Below are 23,417 nucleotides of genomic sequence, written 5' to 3'. Positions count from 1 at the left end.
TCCAAGAAGGCCAGAATCACCAGCGGCACCACCATCGATTGTCAGGTCACCCGGATTCAGCAAATACCAGAGTCCAAAATGATGCAGGTTTATACTGTTAATTTTCAGTTTATCGTTACAGTTGGTGTTATTCCATGTCGGAAGGGACGCAGCTACAGCCAGTGGGGTAACTAGAGACAGGCAGGCAGCTATGTGCAACAAAGGTAGGCGTGTTGTTTTCATATGCAGATCTGAAATATTGTCTTATATGCAAGAGGAGGAGTGATGGGGGTTCAGGCAAAAGCCAGGCTATGGATTGCATTGCTAAATGCTCCATCAGAGTGCAATGGTCGCCTGTCCTTTTTTTAAGTGATGATGTGGGTTTAGCCTGTGCTGTATGTATGTATGGGTGGCTGACTGCCACCCACCCAGAAAGTGTATGGGAGGCTGGTTGGCTGCCAGCCTTCCTTCCATTCCTATGAGTAATGTGAGTGCTCATGAAGGGGACATGGTTGGGTCCACCCCTTTCCCGGTTATCCCCTCTAGGCCTTTTGGCTTAGATCAAGTGTAAAAAAAGAAAGGATCTTGCGACAGATCGCATCCTGAGGCACGTTTTTTTTTTGTGTGAATACTTGCACTTGGGTGACTTGTGAGCACATACTGATACATACATTCCCTATCTGGGGACCATAAATTAAATGGATTTTTGAGAAAGGGAGCTGATTTGGAAGCTTGCTTCTGTCGCCCTATGCATTGACCCGATGTGGCAGTATCTTCGGGTAGTGAACAGTGCACCACCCCATTCCAGTGTTAAACAAGAAAGATTCTCATTTAATCCTCCGTGGGTGAGAATTTGAGTTTGAGAATTGGAGACCAAAATGATGAGTTGCACTGACTGGTTTATGAACGTCTATTCATTTAGCGTTTTAATGACCATGTTTGCACACTGATTGGTGTAAAAAAATAAAATAAAACTAAATAATAATAATCTAGCACACCTGTGCAGGTTTGACATGACATGACAGGTAGCTGTCTTGTGGGTGGTGCTGAATCCTGTTAAATGACATGAGGGTCTCATGCCTATACACAAGGGTGTGTCATTGCTGTTGCTTGACCATGCATTGGTTTCTGTGGTCAGTGAATGATAAAAACAAAATTTACCATCCATTGATGGATGGGAAATCCGCCATGAGGCATTTGTTTTTAGAAACTGCTGCTCACAACCAATGTTGCAATGGAGTGTCTCCATCTGCTGGTGGTATTGGAAAGGCATTAGTGCTATGACAGGGTCTGAAGAAGAAGAAGAAGAAGAAGAAGAAGACGGAAAAAAATATATATAAAAAGAAAAAGAGAGAGAGAGAGAGAGAGAGACTGACTTAGTGAGCGAGTGAGTGAGAGAGTGAGAGTGAGTGAGAGTGAATGAGTGAGTGAGTGATTGAGTGAGTGAGTGAGTGAGTGAGTGAGTGAGAACAAATGAGTTAAAGCAAGTGAGTGAGAGAGATCGAATGAATGAAAGTCTGAATGACAGAAAGAAAAAAGGATGAAGAAAGAAGCATGAAGAAAAAAAAATGTATATGGAGTTGCTGACATGAGTGCAATCTACAAAGCCGTTGAGGCTGATCCTCATGGGAGGATTATTGCACCAGGACCCTTAGCACTTTTAAAATGCCATTCAATGCCACGGGCTAGATGTAAACTGCAGATGACCATGTTGTGGTAGTTACCATGGATACCCAAGTGATGTGTGAGCTAACACATAGGCCCAACAGATTCCAAGAAGGCCAGAATCACCAGCGGCACCACCATCGATTGTCAGGTCACCCGGATTCAGCAAATACCAGAGTCCAAAATGATGCAGGTTTATACTGTTAATTTTCAGTTTATCGTTACAGTTGGTGTTATTCCATGTCGGAAGGGACGCAGCTACAGCCAGTGGGGTAACTAGAGACAGGCAGGCAGCTATGTGCAACAAAGGTAGGCGTGTTGTTTTCATATGCAGATCTGAAATATTGTCTTATATGCAAGAGGAGGAGTGATGGGGGTTCAGGCAAAAGCCAGGCTATGGATTGCATTGCTAAATGCTCCATCAGAGTGCAATGGTCGCCTGTCCTTTTTTTAAGTGATGATGTGGGTTTAGCCTGTGCTGTATGTATGTATGGGTGGCTGACTGCCACCCACCCAGAAAGTGTATGGGAGGCTGGTTGGCTGCCAGCCTTCCTTCCATTCCTATGAGTAATGTGAGTGCTCATGAAGGGGACATGGTTGGGTCCACCCCTTTCCCGGTTATCCCCTCTAGGCCTTTTGGCTTAGATCAAGTGTAAAAAAAGAAAGGATCTTGCGACAGATCGCATCCTGAGGCACGTTTTTTTTTGTGTGAATACTTGCACTTGGGTGACTTGTGAGCACATACTGATACATACGTTCCCTATCTGGGGACCATAAATTAAATGGATTTTTGAGAAAGGGAGCTGATTTGGAAGCTTGCTTCTGTCGCCCTATGCATTGACCCGATGTGGCAGTATCTTCGGGTAGTGAACAGTGCACCACCCCATTCCAGTGTTAAACAAGAAAGATTCTCATTTAATCCTCCGTGGGTGAGAATTTGAGTTTGAGAATTGGAGACCAAAATGATGAGTTGCACTGACTGGTTTATGAACGTCTATTCATTTAGCGTTTTAATGACCATGTTTGCACACTGATTGGTGTAAAAAAATAAAATAAAACTAAATAATAATAATCTAGCACACCTGTGCAGGTTTGACATGACATGACAGGTAGCTGTCTTGTGGGTGGTGCTGAATCCTGTTAAATGACATGAGGGTCTCATGCCTATACACAAGGGTGTGTCATTGCTGTTGCTTGACCATGCATTGGTTTCTGTGGTCAGTGAATGATAAAAACAAAATTTACCATCCATTGATGGATGGGAAATCCGCCATGAGGCATTTGTTTTTAGAAACTGCTGCTCACAACCAATGTTGCAATGGAGTGTCTCCATCTGCTGGTGGTATTGGAAAGGCATTAGTGCTATGACAGGGTCTGAAGAAGAAGAAGAAGAAGAAGAAGACGGAAAAAAATATATATAAAAAGAAAAAGAGAGAGAGAGAGAGAGACTGACTTAGTGAGCGAGTGAGTGAGAGAGTGAGAGTGAGTGAGAGTGAATGAGTGAGTGAGTGATTGAGTGAGTGAGTGAGTGAGTGAGAACAAATGAGTTAAAGCAAGTGAGTGAGAGAGATCGAATGAATGAAAGTCTGAATGACAGAAAGAAAAAAGGATGAAGAAAGAAGCATGAAGAAAAAAAAATGTATATGGAGTTGCTGACATGAGTGCAATCTACAAAGCCGTTGAGGCTGATCCTCATGGGAGGATTATTGCACCAGGACCCTTAGCACTTTTAAAATGCCATTCAATGCCACGGGCTAGATGTAAACTGCAGATGACCATGTTGTGGTAGTTACCATGGATACCCAAGTGATGTGTGAGCTAACACATAGGCCCAACAGATTCCAAGAAGGCCAGAATCACCAGCGGCACCACCATCGATTGTCAGGTCACCCGGATTCAGCAAATACCAGAGTCCAAAATGATGCAGGTTTATACTGTTAATTTTCAGTTTATTGTTACAGTTGGTGTTATTCCATGTCGGAAGGGACGCAGCTACAGCCAGTGGGGTAACTAGAGACAGGCAGGCAGCTATGTGCAACAAAGGTAGGCGTGTTGTTTTCATATGCAGATCTGAAATATTGTCTTATATGCAAGAGGAGGAGTGATGGGGGTTCAGGCAAAAGCCAGGCTATGGATTGCATTGCTAAATGCTCCATCAGAGTGCAATGGTCGCCTGTCCTTTTTTTAAGTGATGATGTGGGTTTAGCCTGTGCTGTATGTATGTATGGGTGGCTGACTGCCACCCACCCAGAAAGTGTATGGGAGGCTGGTTGGCTGCCAGCCTTCCTTCCATTCCTATGAGTAATGTGAGTGCTCATGAAGGGGACATGGTTGGGTCCACCCCTTTCCCGGTTATCCCCTCTAGGCCTTTTGGCTTAGATCAAGTGTAAAAAAAGAAAGGATCTTGCGACAGATCGCATCCTGAGGCACGTTTTTTTTGTGTGAATACTTGCACTTGGGTGACTTGTGAGCACATACTGATACATACGTTCCCTATCTGGGGACCATAAATTAAATGGATTTTTGAGAAAGGGAGCTGATTTGGAAGCTTGCTTCTGTCGCCCTATGCATTGACCCAATGTGGCAGTATCTTCGGGTAGTGAACAGTGCACCACCCCATTCCAGTGTTAAACAAGAAAGATTCTCATTTAATCCTCCGTGGGTGAGAATTTGAGTTTGAGAATTGGAGACCAAAATGATGAGTTGCACTGACTGGTTTATGAACGTCTATTCATTTAGCGTTTTAATGACCATGTTTGCACACTGATTGGTGTAAAAAAATAAAATAAAACTAAATAATAATAATCTAGCACACCTGTGCAGGTTTGACATGACATGACAGGTAGCTGTCTTGTGGGTGGTGCTGAATCCTGTTAAATGACATGAGGGTCTCATGCCTATACACAAGGGTGTGTCATTGCTGTTGCTTGACCATGCATTGGTTTCTGTGGTCAGTGAATGATAAAAACAAAATTTACCATCCATTGATGGATGGGAAATCCGCCATGAGGCATTTGTTTTTAGAAACTGCTGCTCACAACCAATGTTGCAATGGAGTGTCTCCATCTGCTGGTGGTATTGGAAAGGCATTAGTGCTATGACAGGGTCTGAAGAAGAAGAAGAAGAAGAAGAAGAAGAAGACGGAAAAAAATATATATAAAAAGAAAAAGAGAGAGAGAGAGAGACTGACTTAGTGAGCGAGTGAGTGAGAGAGTGAGAGTGAGTGAGAGTGAATGAGTGAGTGAGTGATTGAGTGAGTGAGTGAGTGAGTGAGAACAAATGAGTTAAAGCAAGTGAGTGAGAGAGATCGAATGAATGAAAGTCTGAATGACAGAAAGAAAAAAGGATGAAGAAAGAAGCATGAAGAAAAAAAAATGTATATGGAGTTGCTGACATGAGTGCAATCTACAAAGCCGTTGAGGCTGATCCTCATGGGAGGATTATTGCACCAGGACCCTTAGCACTTTTAAAATGCCATTCAATGCCACGGGCTAGATGTAAACTGCAGATGACCATGTTGTGGTAGTTACCATGGATACCCAAGTGATGTGTGAGCTAACACATAGGCCCAACAGATTCCAAGAAGGCCAGAATCACCAGCGGCACCACCATCGATTGTCAGGTCACCCGGATTCAGCAAATACCAGAGTCCAAAATGATGCAGGTTTATACTGTTAATTTTCAGTTTATCGTTACAGTTGGTGTTATTCCATGTCGGAAGGGACGCAGCTACAGCCAGTGGGGTAACTAGAGACAGGCAGGCAGCTATGTGCAACAAAGGTAGGCGTGTTGTTTTCATATGCAGATCTGAAATATTGTCTTATATGCAAGAGGAGGAGTGATGGGGGTTCAGGCAAAAGCCAGGCTATGGATTGCATTGCTAAATGCTCCATCAGAGTGCAATGGTCGCCTGTCCTTTTTTTAAGTGATGATGTGGGTTTAGCCTGTGCTGTATGTATGTATGGGTGGCTGACTGCCACCCACCCAGAAAGTGTATGGGAGGCTGGTTGGCTGCCAGCCTTCCTTCCATTCCTATGAGTAATGTGAGTGCTCATGAAGGGGACATGGTTGGGTCCACCCCTTTCCCGGTTATCCCCTCTAGGCCTTTTGGCTTAGATCAAGTGTAAAAAAAGAAAGGATCTTGCGACAGATCGCATCCTGAGGCACGTTTTTTTTTGTGTGAATACTTGCACTTGGGTGACTTGTGAGCACATACTGATACATACGTTCCCTATCTGGGGACCATAAATTAAATGGATTTTTGAGAAAGGGAGCTGATTTGGAAGCTTGCTTCTGTCGCCCTATGCATTGACCCGATGTGGCAGTATCTTCGGGTAGTGAACAGTGCACCACCCCATTCCAGTGTTAAACAAGAAAGATTCTCATTTAATCCTCCGTGGGTGAGAATTTGAGTTTGAGAATTGGAGACCAAAATGATGAGTTGCACTGACTGGTTTATGAACGTCTATTCATTTAGCGTTTTAATGACCATGTTTGCACACTGATTGGTGTAAAAAAATAAAATAAAACTAAATAATAATAATCTAGCACACCTGTGCAGGTTTGACATGACATGACAGGTAGCTGTCTTGTGGGTGGTGCTGAATAGTGTTGCTCGCGAATATTCGCAATTCGAATATTATTCGCGAATATCGCATATTCGCGAATTCGCGAATTTCGCGAATATAGCGCTATATATTCGTAATTACGAATATTCGTTTTTTTTTTTTTTTTTTTTTTTCACAGTACACATCACAGTGATCATCCCTCTCCGCTTCCAGCTTGTGTGGTGTAAAGAAGGCTGTAATACTACTGTGTGAGACTGGCGTGCGAAAATTCGCATATACGAAAATTAGCATATGCTAATTTTCGCATATGCGAATTTCCACATATGTTAATTTTCGCATGCGCGTATTTTCGCATACGCGAAAATAAAACGAGAATATAACGAATATGCGAATATTCGCGAATATATGACGAATATTCGTCCATATATTCGCTAATATTCGCGAATTCGAATATGGCCTATGCCGCTCAACACTAGTGCTGAATCCTGTTAAATGACATGAGGGTCTCATGCCTATACACAAGGGTGTGTCATTGCTGTTGCTTGACCATGCATTGGTTTCTGTGGTCAGTGAATGATAAAAACAAAATTTACCATCCATTGATGGATGGGAAATCCGCCATGAGGCATTTGTTTTTAGAAACTGCTGCTCACAACCAATGTTGCAATGGAGTGTCTCCATCTGCTGGTGGTATTGGAAAGGCATTAGTGCTATGACAGGGTCTGAAGAAGAAGAAGAAGAAGAAGAAGAAGAAGAAGAAGAAGACGGAAAAAAATATATATAAAAAGAAAAAGAGAGAGAGAGAGAGACTGACTTAGTGAGCGAGTGAGTGAGAGAGTGAGAGTGAGTGAGAGTGAATGAGTGAGTGAGTGATTGAGTGAGTGAGTGAGTGAGTGAGTGAGAGAGATCGAATGAATGAAAGTCTGAATGACAGAAAGAAAAAAGGATGAAGAAAGAAGCATGAAGAAAAAAAAATGTATATGGAGTTGCTGACATGAGTGCAATCTACAAAGCCGTTGAGGCTGATCCTCATGGGAGGATTATTGCACCAGGACCCTTAGCACTTTTAAAATGCCATTCAATGCCACGGGCTAGATGTAAACTGCAGATGACCATGTTGTGGTAGTTACCATGGATACCCAAGTGATGTGTGAGCTAACACATAGGCCCAACAGATTCCAAGAAGGCCAGAATCACCAGCGGCACCACCATCGATTGTCAGGTCACCCGGATTCAGCAAATACCAGAGTCCAAAATGATGCAGGTTTATACTGTTAATTTTCAGTTTATCATTACAGTTGGTGTTATTCCATGTCGGAAGGGACGCAGCTACAGCCAGTGGGGTAACTAGAGACAGGCAGGCAGCTATGTGCAACAAAGGTAGGCGTGTTGTTTTCATATGCAGATCTGAAATATTGTCTTATATGCAAGAGGAGGAGTGATGGGGGTTCAGGCAAAAGCCAGGCTATGGATTGCATTGCTAAATGCTCCATCAGAGTGCAATGGTCGCCTGTCCTTTTTTTAAGTGATGATGTGGGTTTAGCCTGTGCTGTATGTATGTATGGGTGGCTGACTGCCACCCACCCAGAAAGTGTATGGGAGGCTGGTTGGCTGCCAGCCTTCCTTCCATTCCTATGAGTAATGTGAGTGCTCATGAAGGGGACATGGTTGGGTCCACCCCTTTCCCGGTTATCCCCTCTAGGCCTTTTGGCTTAGATCAAGTGTAAAAAAAGAAAGGATCTTGCGACAGATCGCATCCTGAGGCACGTTTTTTTTTGTGTGAATACTTGCACTTGGGTGACTTGTGAGCACATACTGATACATACGTTCCCTATCTGGGGACCATAAATTAAATGGATTTTTGAGAAAGGGAGCTGATTTGGAAGCTTGCTTCTGTCGCCCTATGCATTGACCCGATGTGGCAGTATCTTCGGGTAGTGAACAGTGCACCACCCCATTCCAGTGTTAAACAAGAAAGATTCTCATTTAATCCTCCGTGGGTGAGAATTTGAGTTTGAGAATTGGAGACCAAAATGATGAGTTGCACTGACTGGTTTATGAACGTCTATTCATTTAGCGTTTTAATGACCATGTTTGCACACTGATTGGTGTAAAAAAATAAAATAAAACTAAATAATAATAATCTAGCACACCTGTGCAGGTTTGACATGACATGACAGGTAGCTGTCTTGTGGGTGGTGCTGAATCCTGTTAAATGACATGAGGGTCTCATGCCTATACACAAGGGTGTGTCATTGCTGTTGCTTGACCATGCATTGGTTTCTGTGGTCAGTGAATGATAAAAACAAAATTTACCATCCATTGATGGATGGGAAATCCGCCATGAGGCATTTGTTTTTAGAAACTGCTGCTCACAACCAATGTTGCAATGGAGTGTCTCCATCTGCTGGTGGTATTGGAAAGGCATTAGTGCTATGACAGGGTCTGAAGAAGAAGAAGAAGAAGACGGAAAAAAATATATATAAAAAGAAAAAGAGAGAGAGAGAGAGAGACTGACTTAGTGAGCGAGTGAGTGAGAGAGTGAGAGTGAGTGAGAGTGAATGAGTGAGTGAGTGATTGAGTGAGTGAGTGAGTGAGTGAGAACAAATGAGTTAAAGCAAGTGAGTGAGAGAGATCGAATGAATGAAAGTCTGAATGACAGAAAGAAAAAAGGATGAAGAAAGAAGCATGAAGAAAAAAAAATGTATATGGAGTTGCTGACATGAGTGCAATCTACAAAGCCGTTGAGGCTGATCCTCATGGGAGGATTATTGCACCAGGACCCTTAGCACTTTTAAAATGCCATTCAATGCCACGGGCTAGATGTAAACTGCAGATGACCATGTTGTGGTAGTTACCATGGATACCCAAGTGATGTGTGAGCTAACACATAGGCCCAACAGATTCCAAGAAGGCCAGAATCACCAGCGGCACCACCATCGATTGTCAGGTCACCCGGATTCAGCAAATACCAGAGTCCAAAATGATGCAGGTTTATACTGTTAATTTTCAGTTTATTGTTACAGTTGGTGTTATTCCATGTCGGAAGGGACGCAGCTACAGCCAGTGGGGTAACTAGAGACAGGCAGGCAGCTATGTGCAACAAAGGTAGGCGTGTTGTTTTCATATGCAGATCTGAAATATTGTCTTATATGCAAGAGGAGGAGTGATGGGGGTTCAGGCAAAAGCCAGGCTATGGATTGCATTGCTAAATGCTCCATCAGAGTGCAATGGTCGCCTGTCCTTTTTTTAAGTGATGATGTGGGTTTAGCCTGTGCTGTATGTATGTATGGGTGGCTGACTGCCACCCACCCAGAAAGTGTATGGGAGGCTGGTTGGCTGCCAGCCTTCCTTCCATTCCTATGAGTAATGTGAGTGCTCATGAAGGGGACATGGTTGGGTCCACCCCTTTCCCGGTTATCCCCTCTAGGCCTTTTGGCTTAGATCAAGTGTAAAAAAAGAAAGGATCTTGCGACAGATCGCATCCTGAGGCACGTTTTTTTTGTGTGAATACTTGCACTTGGGTGACTTGTGAGCACATACTGATACATACGTTCCCTATCTGGGGACCATAAATTAAATGGATTTTTGAGAAAGGGAGCTGATTTGGAAGCTTGCTTCTGTCGCCCTATGCATTGACCCAATGTGGCAGTATCTTCGGGTAGTGAACAGTGCACCACCCCATTCCAGTGTTAAACAAGAAAGATTCTCATTTAATCCTCCGTGGGTGAGAATTTGAGTTTGAGAATTGGAGACCAAAATGATGAGTTGCACTGACTGGTTTATGAACGTCTATTCATTTAGCGTTTTAATGACCATGTTTGCACACTGATTGGTGTAAAAAAATAAAATAAAACTAAATAATAATAATCTAGCACACCTGTGCAGGTTTGACATGACATGACAGGTAGCTGTCTTGTGGGTGGTGCTGAATCCTGTTAAATGACATGAGGGTCTCATGCCTATACACAAGGGTGTGTCATTGCTGTTGCTTGACCATGCATTGGTTTCTGTGGTCAGTGAATGATAAAAACAAAATTTACCATCCATTGATGGATGGGAAATCCGCCATGAGGCATTTGTTTTTAGAAACTGCTGCTCACAACCAATGTTGCAATGGAGTGTCTCCATCTGCTGGTGGTATTGGAAAGGCATTAGTGCTATGACAGGGTCTGAAGAAGAAGAAGAAGAAGAAGAAGAAGAAGACGGAAAAAAATATATATAAAAAGAAAAAGAGAGAGAGAGAGAGAGACTGACTTAGTGAGCGAGTGAGTGAGAGAGTGAGAGTGAGTGAGAGTGAATGAGTGAGTGAGTGATTGAGTGAGTGAGTGAGTGAGTGAGAACAAATGAGTTAAAGCAAGTGAGTGAGAGAGATCGAATGAATGAAAGTCTGAATGACAGAAAGAAAAAAGGATGAAGAAAGAAGCATGAAGAAAAAAAAATGTATATGGAGTTGCTGACATGAGTGCAATCTACAAAGCCGTTGAGGCTGATCCTCATGGGAGGATTATTGCACCAGGACCCTTAGCACTTTTAAAATGCCATTCAATGCCACGGGCTAGATGTAAACTGCAGATGACCATGTTGTGGTAGTTACCATGGATACCCAAGTGATGTGTGAGCTAACACATAGGCCCAACAGATTCCAAGAAGGCCAGAATCACCAGCGGCACCACCATCGATTGTCAGGTCACCCGGATTCAGCAAATACCAGAGTCCAAAATGATGCAGGTTTATACTGTTAATTTTCAGTTTATCGTTACAGTTGGTGTTATTCCATGTCGGAAGGGACGCAGCTACAGCCAGTGGGGTAACTAGAGACAGGCAGGCAGCTATGTGCAACAAAGGTAGGCGTGTTGTTTTCATATGCAGATCTGAAATATTGTCTTATATGCAAGAGGAGGAGTGATGGGGGTTCAGGCAAAAGCCAGGCTATGGATTGCATTGCTAAATGCTCCATCAGAGTGCAATGGTCGCCTGTCCTTTTTTTAAGTGATGATGTGGGTTTAGCCTGTGCTGTATGTATGTATGGGTGGCTGACTGCCACCCACTCAGAAAGTGTATGGGAGGCTGGTTGGCTGCCAGCCTTCCTTCCATTCCTATGAGTAATGTGAGTGCTCATGAAGGGGACATGGTTGGGTCCACCCCTTTCCCGGTTATCCCCTCTAGGCCTTTTGGCTTAGATCAAGTGTAAAAAAAGAAAGGATCTTGCGACAGATCGCATCCTGAGGCACGTTTTTTTTTGTGTGAATACTTGCACTTGGGTGACTTGTGAGCACATACTGATACATACGTTCCCTATCTGGGGACCATAAATTAAATGGATTTTTGAGAAAGGGAGCTGATTTGGAAGCTTGCTTCTGTCGCCCTATGCATTGACCCGATGTGGCAGTATCTTCGGGTAGTGAACAGTGCACCACCCCATTCCAGTGTTAAACAAGAAAGATTCTCATTTAATCCTCCGTGGGTGAGAATTTGAGTTTGAGAATTGGAGACCAAAATGATGAGTTGCACTGACTGGTTTATGAACGTCTATTCATTTAGCGTTTTAATGACCATGTTTGCACACTGATTGGTGTAAAAAAATAAAATAAAACTAAATAATAATAATCTAGCACACCTGTGCAGGTTTGACATGACATGACAGGTAGCTGTCTTGTGGGTGGTGCTGAATCCTGTTAAATGACATGAGGGTCTCATGCCTATACACAAGGGTGTGTCATTGCTGTTGCTTGACCATGCATTGGTTTCTGTGGTCAGTGAATGATAAAAACAAAATTTACCATCCATTGATGGATGGGAAATCCGCCATGAGGCATTTGTTTTTAGAAACTGCTGCTCACAACCAATGTTGCAATGGAGTGTCTCCATCTGCTGGTGGTATTGGAAAGGCATTAGTGCTATGACAGGGTCTGAAGAAGAAGAAGAAGAAGAAGAAGAAGAAGACGGAAAAAAATATATATAAAAAGAAAAAGAGAGAGAGAGAGAGAGACTGACTTAGTGAGCGAGTGAGTGAGAGAGTGAGAGTGAGTGAGAGTGAATGAGTGAGTGAGTGATTGAGTGAGTGAGTGAGTGAGTGAGAACAAATGAGTTAAAGCAAGTGAGTGAGAGAGATCGAATGAATGAAAGTCTGAATGACAGAAAGAAAAAAGGATGAAGAAAGAAGCATGAAGAAAAAAAAATGTATATGGAGTTGCTGACATGAGTGCAATCTACAAAGCCGTTGAGGCTGATCCTCATGGGAGGATTATTGCACCAGGACCCTTAGCACTTTTAAAATGCCATTCAATGCCACGGGCTAGATGTAAACTGCAGATGACCATGTTGTGGTAGTTACCATGGATACCCAAGTGATGTGTGAGCTAACACATAGGCCCAACAGATTCCAAGAAGGCCAGAATCACCAGCGGCACCACCATCGATTGTCAGGTCACCCGGATTCAGCAAATACCAGAGTCCAAAATGATGCAGGTTTATACTGTTAATTTTCAGTTTATCGTTACAGTTGGTGTTATTCCATGTCGGAAGGGACGCAGCTACAGCCAGTGGGGTAACTAGAGACAGGCAGGCAGCTATGTGCAACAAAGGTAGGCGTGTTGTTTTCATATGCAGATCTGAAATATTGTCTTATATGCAAGAGGAGGAGTGATGGGGGTTCAGGCAAAAGCCAGGCTATGGATTGCATTGCTAAATGCTCCATCAGAGTGCAATGGTCGCCTGTCCTTTTTTTAAGTGATGATGTGGGTTTAGCCTGTGCTGTATGTATGTATGGGTGGCTGACTGCCACCCACCCAGAAAGTGTATGGGAGGCTGGTTGGCTGCCAGCCTTCCTTCCATTCCTATGAGTAATGTGAGTGCTCATGAAGGGGACATGGTTGGGTCCACCCCTTTCCCGGTTATCCCCTCTAGGCCTTTTGGCTTAGATCAAGTGTAAAAAAAGAAAGGATCTTGCGACAGATCGCATCCTGAGGCACGTTTTTTTTTGTGTGAATACTTGCACTTGGGTGACTTGTGAGCACATACTGATACATACGTTCCCTATCTGGGGACCATAAATTAAATGGATTTTTGAGAAAGGGAGCTGATTTGGAAGCTTGCTTCTGTCACCCTATGCATTGACCCGATGTGGCAGTATCTTCGGGTAGTGAACAGTGCACCACCCCATTCCAGTGTTAAACAAGAAAGATTCTCATTTAATCCTCCGTGGGTGAGAATTTGAGTTTGAGAATTGGAGACCAAAATGATGAGTTGCACTGACTGGTTTATGAACGTCTATTCATTTAGCGTTTTAATGACCATGTTTGCACACTGATTGGTGTAAAAAAATAAAATAAAACTAAATAATAATAATCTAGCACACCTGTGCAGGTTTGACATGACATGACAGGTAGCTGTCTTGTGGGTGGTGCTGAATCCTGTTAAATGACATGAGGGTCTCATGCCTATACACAAGGGTGTGTCATTGCTGTTGCTTGACCATGCATTGGTTTCTGTGGTCAGTGAATGATAAAAACAAAATTTACCATCCATTGATGGATGGGAAATCCGCCATGAGGCATTTGTTTTTAGAAACTGCTGCTCACAACCAATGTTGCAATGGAGTGTCTCCATCTGCTGGTGGTATTGGAAAGGCATTAGTGCTATGACAGGGTCTGAAGAAGAAGAAGAAGAAGAAGAAGAAGAAGAAGAAGAAGAAGACGGAAAAAAATATATATAAAAAGAAAAAGAGAGAGAGAGAGAGAGACTGACTTAGTGAGCGAGTGAGTGAGAGAGTGAGAGTGAGTGAGAGTGAATGAGTGAGTGAGTGATTGAGTGAGTGAGTGAGTGAGAACAAATGAGTTAAAGCAAGTGAGTGAGAGAGATCGAATGAATGAAAGTCTGAATGACAGAAAGAAAAAAGGATGAAGAAAGAAGCATGAAGAAAAAAAAATGTATATGGAGTTGCTGACATGAGTGCAATCTACAAAGCCGTTGAGGCTGATCCTCATGGGAGGATTATTGCACCAGGACCCTTAGCACTTTTAAAATGCCATTCAATGCCACGGGCTAGATGTAAACTGCAGATGACCATGTTGTGGTAGTTACCATGGATACCCAAGTGATGTGTGAGCTAACACATAGGCCCAACAGATTCCAAGAAGGCCAGAATCACCAGCGGCACCACCATCGATTGTCAGGTCACCCGGATTCAGCAAATACCAGAGTCCAAAATGATGCAGGTTTATACTGTTAATTTTCAGTTTATCGTTACAGTTGGTGTTATTCCATGTCGGAAGGGACGCAGCTACAGCCAGTGGGGTAACTAGAGACAGGCAGGCAGCTATGTGCAACAAAGGTAGGCGTGTTGTTTTCATATGCAGATCTGAAATATTGTCTTATATGCAAGAGGAGGAGTGATGGGGGTTCAGGCAAAAGCCAGGCTATGGATTGCATTGCTAAATGCTCCATCAGAGTGCAATGGTCGCCTGTCCTTTTTTTAAGTGATGATGTGGGTTTAGCCTGTGCTGTATGTATGTATGGGTGGCTGACTGCCACCCACCCAGAAAGTGTATGGGAGGCTGGTTGGCTGCCAGCCTTCCTTCCATTCCTATGAGTAATGTGAGTGCTCATGAAGGGGACATGGTTGGGTCCACCCCTTTCCCGGTTATCCCCTCTAGGCCTTTTGGCTTAGATCAAGTGTAAAAAAAGAAAGGATCTTGCGACAGATCGCATCCTGAGGCACGTTTTTTTTTGTGTGAATACTTGCACTTGGGTGACTTGTGAGCACATACTGATACATACGTTCCCTATCTGGGGACCATAAATTAAATGGATTTTTGAGAAAGGGAGCTGATTTGGAAGCTTGCTTCTGTCGCCCTATGCATTGACCCGATGTGGCAGTATCTTCGGGTAGTGAACAGTGCACCACCCCATTCCAGTGTTAAACAAGAAAGATTCTCATTTAATCCTCCGTGGGTGAGAATTTGAGTTTGAGAATTGGAGACCAAAATGATGAGTTGCACTGACTGGTTTATGAACGTCTATTCATTTAGCGTTTTAATGACCATGTTTGCACACTGATTGGTGTAAAAAAATAAAATAAAACTAAATAATAATAATCTAGCACACCTGTGCAGGTTTGACATGACATGACAGGTAGCTGTCTTGTGGGTGGTGCTGAATCCTGTTAAATGACATGAGGGTCTCATGCCTATACACAAGGGTGTGTCATTGCTGTTGCTTGACCATGCATTGGTTTCTGTGGTCAGTGAATGATAAAAACAAAATTTACCATCCATTGATGGATGGGAAATCCGCCATGAGGCATTTGTTTTTAGAAACTGCTGCTCACAACCAATGTTGCAATGGAGTGTCTCCATCTGCTGGTGGTATTGGAAAGGCATTAGTGCTATGACAGGGTCTGAAGAAGAAGAAGAAGAAGAAGAAGAAGAAGAAGACGGAAAAAAATATATATAAAAAGAAAAAGAGAGAGAGAGAGACTGACTTAGTGAGCGAGTGAGTGAGAGAGTGAGAGTGAGGGAGAGTGAATGAGTGAGTGAGTGATTGAGTGAGTGAGTGAGTGAGTGAGAACAAATGAGTTAAAGCAAGTGAGTGAGAGAGATCGAATGAATGAAAGTCTGAATGACAGAAAGAAAAAAGGATGAAGAAAGAAGCATGAAGAAAAAAAAATGTATATGGAGTTGCTGACATGAGTGCAATCTACAAAGCCGTTGAGGCTGATCCTCATGGGAGGATTATTGCACCAGGACCCTTAGCACTTTTAAAATGCCATTCAATGCCACGGGCTAGATGTAAACTGCAGATGACCATGTTGTGGTAGTTACCATGGATACCCAAGTGATGTGTGAGCTAACACATAGGCCCAACAGATTCCAAGAAGGCCAGAATCACCAGCGGCACCACCATCGATTGTCAGGTCACCCGGATTCAGCAAATACCAGAGTCCAAAATGATGCAGGTTTATACTGTTAATTTTCAGTTTATCGTTACAGTTGGTGTTATTCCATGTCGGAAGGGACGCAGCTACAGCCAGTGGGGTAACTAGAGACAGGCAGGCAGCTATGTGCAACAAAGGTAGGCGTGTTGTTTTCATATGCAGATCTGAAATATTGTCTTATATGCAAGAGGAGGAGTGATGGGGGTTCAGGCAAAAGCCAGGCTATGGATTGCATTGCTAAATGCTCCATCAGAGTGCAATGGTCGCCTGTCCTTTTTTTAAGTGATGATGTGGGTTTAGCCTGTGCTGTATGTATGTATGGGTGGCTGACTGCCACCCACCCAGAAAGTGTATGGGAGGCTGGTTGGCTGCCAGCCTTCCTTCCATTCCTATGAGTAATGTGAGTGCTCATGAAGGGGACATGGTTGGGTCCACCCCTTTCCCGGTTATCCCCTCTAGGCCTTTTGGCTTAGATCAAGTGTAAAAAAAGAAAGGATCTTGCGACAGATCGCATCCTGAGGCACGTTTTTTTTTGTGTGAATACTTGCACTTGGGTGACTTGTGAGCACATACTGATACATACGTTCCCTATCTGGGGACCATAAATTAAATGGATTTTTGAGAAAGGGAGCTGATTTGGAAGCTTGCTTCTGTCGCCCTATGCATTGACCCGATGTGGCAGTATCTTCGGGTAGTGAACAGTGCACCACCCCATTCCAGTGTTAAACAAGAAAGATTCTCATTTAATCCTCCGTGGGTGAGAATTTGAGTTTGAGAATTGGAGACCAAAATGATGAGTTGCACTGACTGGTTTATGAACGTCTATTCATTTAGCGTTTTAATGACCATGTTTGCACACTGATTGGTGTAAAAAAATAAAATAAAACTAAATAATAATAATCTAGCACACCTGTGCAGGTTTGACATGACATGACAGGTAGCTGTCTTGTGGGTGGTGCTGAATCCTGTTAAATGACATGAGGGTCTCATGCCTATACACAAGGGTGTGTCATTGCTGTTGCTTGACCATGCATTGGTTTCTGTGGTCAGTGAATGATAAAAACAAAATTTACCATCCATTGATGGATGGGAAATCCGCCATGAGGCATTTGTTTTTAGAAACTGCTGCTCACAACCAATGTTGCAATGGAGTGTCTCCATCTGCTGGTGGTATTGGAAAGGCATTAGTGCTATGACAGGGTCTGAAGAAGAAGAAGAAGAAGAAGACGGAAAAAAATATATATAAAAAGAAAAAGAGAGAGAGAGAGAGAGACTGACTTAGTGAGCGAGTGAGTGAGAGAGTGAGAGTGAGTGAGAGTGAATGAGTGAGTGAGTGATTGAGTGAGTGAGTGAGTGAGTGAGAACAAATGAGTTAAAGCAAGTGAGTGAGAGAGATCGAATGAATGAAAGTCTGAATGACAGAAAGAAAAAAGGATGAAGAAAGAAGCATGAAGAAAAAAAAATGTATATGGAGTTGCTGACATGAGTGCAATCTACAAAGCCGTTGAGGCTGATCCTCATGGGAGGATTATTGCACCAGGACCCTTAGCACTTTTAAAATGCCATTCAATGCCACGGGCTAGATGTAAACTGCAGATGACCATGTTGTGGTAGTTACCATGGATACCCAAGTGATGTGTGAGCTAACACATAGGCCCAACAGATTCCAAGAAGGCCAGAATCACCAGCGGCACCACCATCAATTGTCAGGTCACCCGGATTCAGCAAATACCAGAGTCCAAAATGATGCAGGTTTATACTGTTAATTTTCAGTTTATCGTTACAGTTGGTGTTATTCCATGTCGGAAGGGACGCAGCTACAGCCAGTGGGGTAACTAGAGACAGGCAGGCAGCTATGTGCAACAAAGGTAGGCGTGTTGTTTTCATATGCAGATCTGAAATATTGTCTTATATGCAAGAGGAGGAGTGATGGGGGTTCAGGCAAAAGCCAGGCTATGGATTGCATTGCTAAATGCTCCATCAGAGTGCAATGGTCGCCTGTCCTTTTTTTAAGTGATGATGTGGGTTTAGCCTGTGCTGTATGTATGTATGGGTGGCTGACTGCCACCCACCCAGAAAGTGTATGGGAGGCTGGTTGGCTGCCAGCCTTCCTTCCATTCCTATGAGTAATGTGAGTGCTCATGAAGGGGACATGGTTGGGTCCACCCCTTTCCCGGTTATCCCCTCTAGGCCTTTTGGCTTAGATCAAGTGTAAAAAAAGAAAGGATCTTGCGACAGATCGCATCCTGAGGCACGTTTTTTTTTGTGTGAATACTTGCACTTGGGTGACTTGTGAGCACATACTGATACATACGTTCCCTATCTGGGGACCATAAATTAAATGGATTTTTGAGAAAGGGAGCTGATTTGGAAGCTTGCTTCTGTCGCCCTATGCATTGACCCGATGTGGCAGTATCTTCGGGTAGTGAACAGTGCACCACCCCATTCCAGTGTTAAACAAGAAAGATTCTCATTTAATCCTCCGTGGGTGAGAATTTGAGTTTGAGAATTGGAGACCAAAATGATGAGTTGCACTGACTGGTTTATGAACGTCTATTCATTTAGCGTTTTAATGACCATGTTTGCACACTGATTGGTGTAAAAAAATAAAATAAAACTAAATAATAATAATCTAGCACACCTGTGCAGGTTTGACATGACATGACAGGTAGCTGTCTTGTGGGTGGTGCTGAATCCTGTTAAATGACATGAGGGTCTCATGCCTATACACAAGGGTGTGTCATTGCTGTTGCTTGACCATGCATTGGTTTCTGTGGTCAGTGAATGATAAAAACAAAATTTACCATCCATTGATGGATGGGAAATCCGCCATGAGGCATTTGTTTTTAGAAACTGCTGCTCACAACCAATGTTGCAATGGAGTGTCTCCATCTGCTGGTGGTATTGGAAAGGCATTAGTGCTATGACAGGGTCTGAAGAAGAAGAAGAAGAAGAAGAAGACGGAAAAAAATATATATAAAAAGAAAAAGAGAGAGAGAGAGAGAGACTGACTTAGTGAGCGAGTGAGTGAGAGAGTGAGAGTGAGTGAGAGCGAATGAGTGAGTGAGTGAGTGATTGAGTGAGTGAGTGAGTGAGTGAGTGAGAACAAATGAGTTAAAGCAAGTGAGTGAGAGAGATCGAATGAATGAAAGTCTGAATGACAGAAAGAAAAAAGGATGAAGAAAGAAGCATGAAGAAAAAAAAATGTATATGGAGTTGCTGACATGAGTGCAATCTACAAAGCCGTTGAGGCTGATCCTCATGGGAGGATTATTGCACCAGGACCCTTAGCACTTTTAAAATGCCATTCAATGCCACGGGCTAGATGTAAACTGCAGATGACCATGTTGTGGTAGTTACCATGGATACCCAAGTGATGTGTGAGCTAACACATAGGCCCAACAGATTCCAAGAAGGCCAGAATCACCAGCGGCACCACCATCGATTGTCAGGTCACCCGGATTCAGCAAATACCAGAGTCCAAAATGATGCAGGTTTATACTGTTAATTTTCAGTTTATCGTTACAGTTGGTGTTATTCCATGTCGGAAGGGACGCAGCTACAGCCAGTGGGGTAACTAGAGACAGGCAGGCAGCTATGTGCAACAAAGGTAGGCGTGTTGTTTTCATATGCAGATCTGAAATATTGTCTTATATGCAAGAGGAGGAGTGATGGGGGTTCAGGCAAAAGCCAGGCTATGGATTGCATTGCTAAATGCTCCATCAGAGTGCAATGGTCGCCTGTCCTTTTTTTAAGTGATGATGTGGGTTTAGCCTGTGCTGTATGTATGTATGGGTGGCTGACTGCCACCCACCCAGAAAGTGTATGGGAGGCTGGTTGGCTGCCAGCCTTCCTTCCATTCCTATGAGTAATGTGAGTGCTCATGAAGGGGACATGGTTGGGTCCACCCCTTTCCCGGTTATCCCCTCTAGGCCTTTTGGCTTAGATCAAGTGTAAAAAAAGAAAGGATCTTGCGACAGATCGCATCCTGAGGCACGTTTTTTTTTGTGTGAATACTTGCACTTGGGTGACTTGTGAGCACATACTGATACATACGTTCCCTATCTGGGGACCATAAATTAAATGGATTTTTGAGAAAGGGAGCTGATTTGGAAGCTTGCTTCTGTCGCCCTATGCATTGACCCGATGTGGCAGTATCTTCGGGTAGTGAACAGTGCACCACCCCATTCCAGTGTTAAACAAGAAAGATTCTCATTTAATCCTCCGTGGGTGAGAATTTGAGTTTGAGAATTGGAGACCAAAATGATGAGTTGCACTGACTGGTTTATGAACGTCTATTCATTTAGCGTTTTAATGACCATGTTTGCACACTGATTGGTGTAAAAAAATAAAATAAAACTAAATAATAATAATCTAGCACACCTGTGCAGGTTTGACATGACATGACAGGTAGCTGTCTTGTGGGTGGTGCTGAATCCTGTTAAATGACATGAGGGTCTCATGCCTATACACAAGGGTGTGTCATTGCTGTTGCTTGACCATGCATTGGTTTCTGTGGTCAGTGAATGATAAAAACAAAATTTACCATCCATTGATGGATGGGAAATCCGCCATGAGGCATTTGTTTTTAGAAACTGCTGCTCACAACCAATGTTGCAATGGAGTGTCTCCATCTGCTGGTGGTATTGGAAAGGCATTAGTGCTATGACAGGGTCTGAAGAAGAAGAAGAAGAAGAAGAAGAAGAAGAAGAAGACGGAAAAAAATATATATAAAAAGAAAAAGAGAGAGAGAGAGACTGACTTAGTGAGCGAGTGAGTGAGAGAGTGAGAGTGAGTGAGAGTGAATGAGTGAGTGAGTGAGTGAGTGAGAACAAATGAGTTAAAGCAAGTGAGTGAGAGAGATCGCATGAATGAAAGTCTGAATGACAGAAAGAAAAAAGGATGAAGAAAGAAGCATGAAGAAAAAAAAATGTATATGGAGTTGCTGACATGAGTGCAATCTACAAAGCCGTTGAGGCTGATCCTCATGGGAGGATTATTGCACCAGGACCCTTAGCACTTTTAAAATGCCATTCAATGCCACGGGCTAGATGTAAACTGCAGATGACCATGTTGTGGTAGTTACCATGGATACCCAAGTGATGTGTGAGCTAACACATAGGCCCAACAGATTCCAAGAAGGCCAGAATCACCAGCGGCACCACCATCGATTGTCAGGTCACCCGGATTCAGCAAATACCAGAGTCCAAAATGATGCAGGTTTATACTGTTAATTTTCAGTTTATCGTTACAGTTGGTGTTATTCCATGTCGGAAGGGACGCAGCTACAGCCAGTGGGGTAACTAGAGACAGGCAGGCAGCTATGTGCAACAAAGGTAGGCGTGTTGTTTTCATATGCAGATCTGAAATATTGTCTTATATGCAAGAGGAGGAGTGATGGGGGTTCAGGCAAAAGCCAGGCTATGGATTGCATTGCTAAATGCTCCATCAGAGTGCAATGGTCGCCTGTCCTTTTTTTAAGTGATGATGTGGGTTTAGCCTGTGCTGTATGTATGTATGGGTGGCTGACTGCCACCCACCCAGAAAGTGTATGGGAGGCTGGTTGGCTGCCAGCCTTCCTTCCATTCCTATGAGTAATGTGAGTGCTCATGAAGGGGACATGGTTGGGTCCACCCCTTTCCCGGTTATCCCCTCTAGGCCTTTTGGCTTAGATCAAGTGTAAAAAAAGAAAGGATCTTGCGACAGATCGCATCCTGAGGCACGTTTTTTTTGTGTGAATACTTGCACTTGGGTGACTTGTGAGCACATACTGATACATACGTTCCCTATCTGGGGACCATAAATTAAATGGATTTTTGAGAAAGGGAGCTGATTTGGAAGCTTGCTTCTGTCGCCCTATGCATTGACCCGATGTGGCAGTATCTTCGGGTAGTGAACAGTGCACCACCCCATTCCAGTGTTAAACAAGAAAGATTCTCATTTAATCCTCCGTGGGTGAGAATTTGAGTTTGAGAATTGGAGACCAAAATGATGAGTTGCACTGACTGGTTTATGAACGTCTATTCATTTAGCGTTTTAATGACCATGTTTGCACACTGATTGGTGTAAAAAAATAAAATAAAACTAAATAATAATAATCTAGCACACCTGTGCAGGTTTGACATGACATGACAGGTAGCTGTCTTGTGGGTGGTGCTGAATCCTGTTAAATGACATGAGGGTCTCATGCCTATACACAAGGGTGTGTCATTGCTGTTGCTTGACCATGCATTGGTTTCTGTGGTCAGTGAATGATAAAAACAAAATTTACCATCCATTGATGGATGGGAAATCCGCCATGAGGCATTTGTTTTTAGAAACTGCTGCTCACAACCAATGTTGCAATGGAGTGTCTCCATCTGCTGGTGGTATTGGAAAGGCATTAGTGCTATGACAGGGTCTGAAGAAGAAGAAGAAGAAGAAGAAGAAGAAGACGGAAAAAAATATATATAAAAAGAAAAAGAGAGAGAGAGAGACTGACTTAGTGAGCGAGTGAGTGAGAGAGTGAGAGTGAGTGAGAGTGAATGAGTGAGTGAGTGATTGAGTGAGTGAGTGAGTGAGTGAGAACAAATGAGTTAAAGCAAGTGAGTGAGAGAGATCGAATGAATGAAAGTCTGAATGACAGAAAGAAAAAAGGATGAAGAAAGAAGCATGAAGAAAAAAAAATGTATATGGAGTTGCTGACATGAGTGCAATCTACAAAGCCGTTGAGGCTGATCCTCATGGGAGGATTATTGCACCAGGACCCTTAGCACTTTTAAAATGCCATTCAATGCCACGGGCTAGATGTAAACTGCAGATGACCATGCTGTGGTAGTTACCATGGATACCCAAGTGATGTGTGAGCTAACACATAGGCCCAACAGATTCCAAGAAGGCCAGAATCACCAGCGGCACCACCATCGATTGTCAGGTCACCCGGATTCAGCAAATACCAGAGTCCAAAATGATGCAGGTTTATACTGTTAATTTTCAGTTTATCGTTACAGTTGGTGTTATTCCATGTCGGAAGGGACGCAGCTACAGCCAGTGGGGTAACTAGAGACAGGCAGGCAGCTATGTGCAACAAAGGTAGGCGTGTTGTTTTCATATGCAGATCTGAAATATTGTCTTATATGCAAGAGGAGGAGTGATGGGGGTTCAGGCAAAAGCCAGGCTATGGATTGCATTGCTAAATGCTCCATCAGAGTGCAATGGTCGCCTGTCCTTTTTTTAAGTGATGATGTGGGTTTAGCCTGTGCTGTATGTATGTATGGGTGGCTGACTGC

The 23,417-nt window shown here is 43.3% G+C and overlaps 13 pseudogenes; all 13 read left to right on the top strand.

Annotated features, from left to right (window-relative positions):
* Positions 1-514: 514 nt before the first annotated feature.
* On the top strand, positions 515-779 carry LOC130289344 (U2 spliceosomal RNA; annotated as a pseudogene).
* A 1,485-nt stretch (positions 780-2,264) lies between these two features.
* Positions 2,265-2,528, top strand: LOC130286023 (U2 spliceosomal RNA; annotated as a pseudogene).
* A 1,470-nt stretch (positions 2,529-3,998) lies between these two features.
* On the top strand, positions 3,999-4,261 carry LOC130289739 (U2 spliceosomal RNA; annotated as a pseudogene).
* Positions 4,262-5,735: 1,474 nt separating this feature from the next.
* LOC130286022 (U2 spliceosomal RNA) lies at positions 5,736-5,999 on the top strand (annotated as a pseudogene).
* A 1,904-nt stretch (positions 6,000-7,903) lies between these two features.
* On the top strand, positions 7,904-8,167 carry LOC130286021 (U2 spliceosomal RNA; annotated as a pseudogene).
* A 1,464-nt stretch (positions 8,168-9,631) lies between these two features.
* LOC130289738 (U2 spliceosomal RNA) lies at positions 9,632-9,894 on the top strand (annotated as a pseudogene).
* A 1,476-nt stretch (positions 9,895-11,370) lies between these two features.
* Positions 11,371-11,634, top strand: LOC130286020 (U2 spliceosomal RNA; annotated as a pseudogene).
* A 1,476-nt stretch (positions 11,635-13,110) lies between these two features.
* LOC130289331 (U2 spliceosomal RNA) lies at positions 13,111-13,374 on the top strand (annotated as a pseudogene).
* A 1,484-nt stretch (positions 13,375-14,858) lies between these two features.
* On the top strand, positions 14,859-15,122 carry LOC130286019 (U2 spliceosomal RNA; annotated as a pseudogene).
* A 1,475-nt stretch (positions 15,123-16,597) lies between these two features.
* On the top strand, positions 16,598-16,861 carry LOC130286018 (U2 spliceosomal RNA; annotated as a pseudogene).
* A 1,467-nt stretch (positions 16,862-18,328) lies between these two features.
* Positions 18,329-18,592, top strand: LOC130286017 (U2 spliceosomal RNA; annotated as a pseudogene).
* Positions 18,593-20,070: 1,478 nt separating this feature from the next.
* On the top strand, positions 20,071-20,334 carry LOC130286015 (U2 spliceosomal RNA; annotated as a pseudogene).
* Positions 20,335-21,796: 1,462 nt separating this feature from the next.
* LOC130288574 (U2 spliceosomal RNA) lies at positions 21,797-22,059 on the top strand (annotated as a pseudogene).
* The last annotated feature ends 1,358 nt before the right edge of the window (positions 22,060-23,417 follow it).

This window comes from Hyla sarda, chromosome 8 (assembly GCF_029499605.1).
Source record: "Hyla sarda isolate aHylSar1 chromosome 8, aHylSar1.hap1, whole genome shotgun sequence".
Classification (NCBI taxonomy): domain Eukaryota; kingdom Metazoa; phylum Chordata; class Amphibia; order Anura; family Hylidae; genus Hyla; species Hyla sarda.
This window is presented reverse-complemented; position numbering and strand designations above follow the sequence as displayed.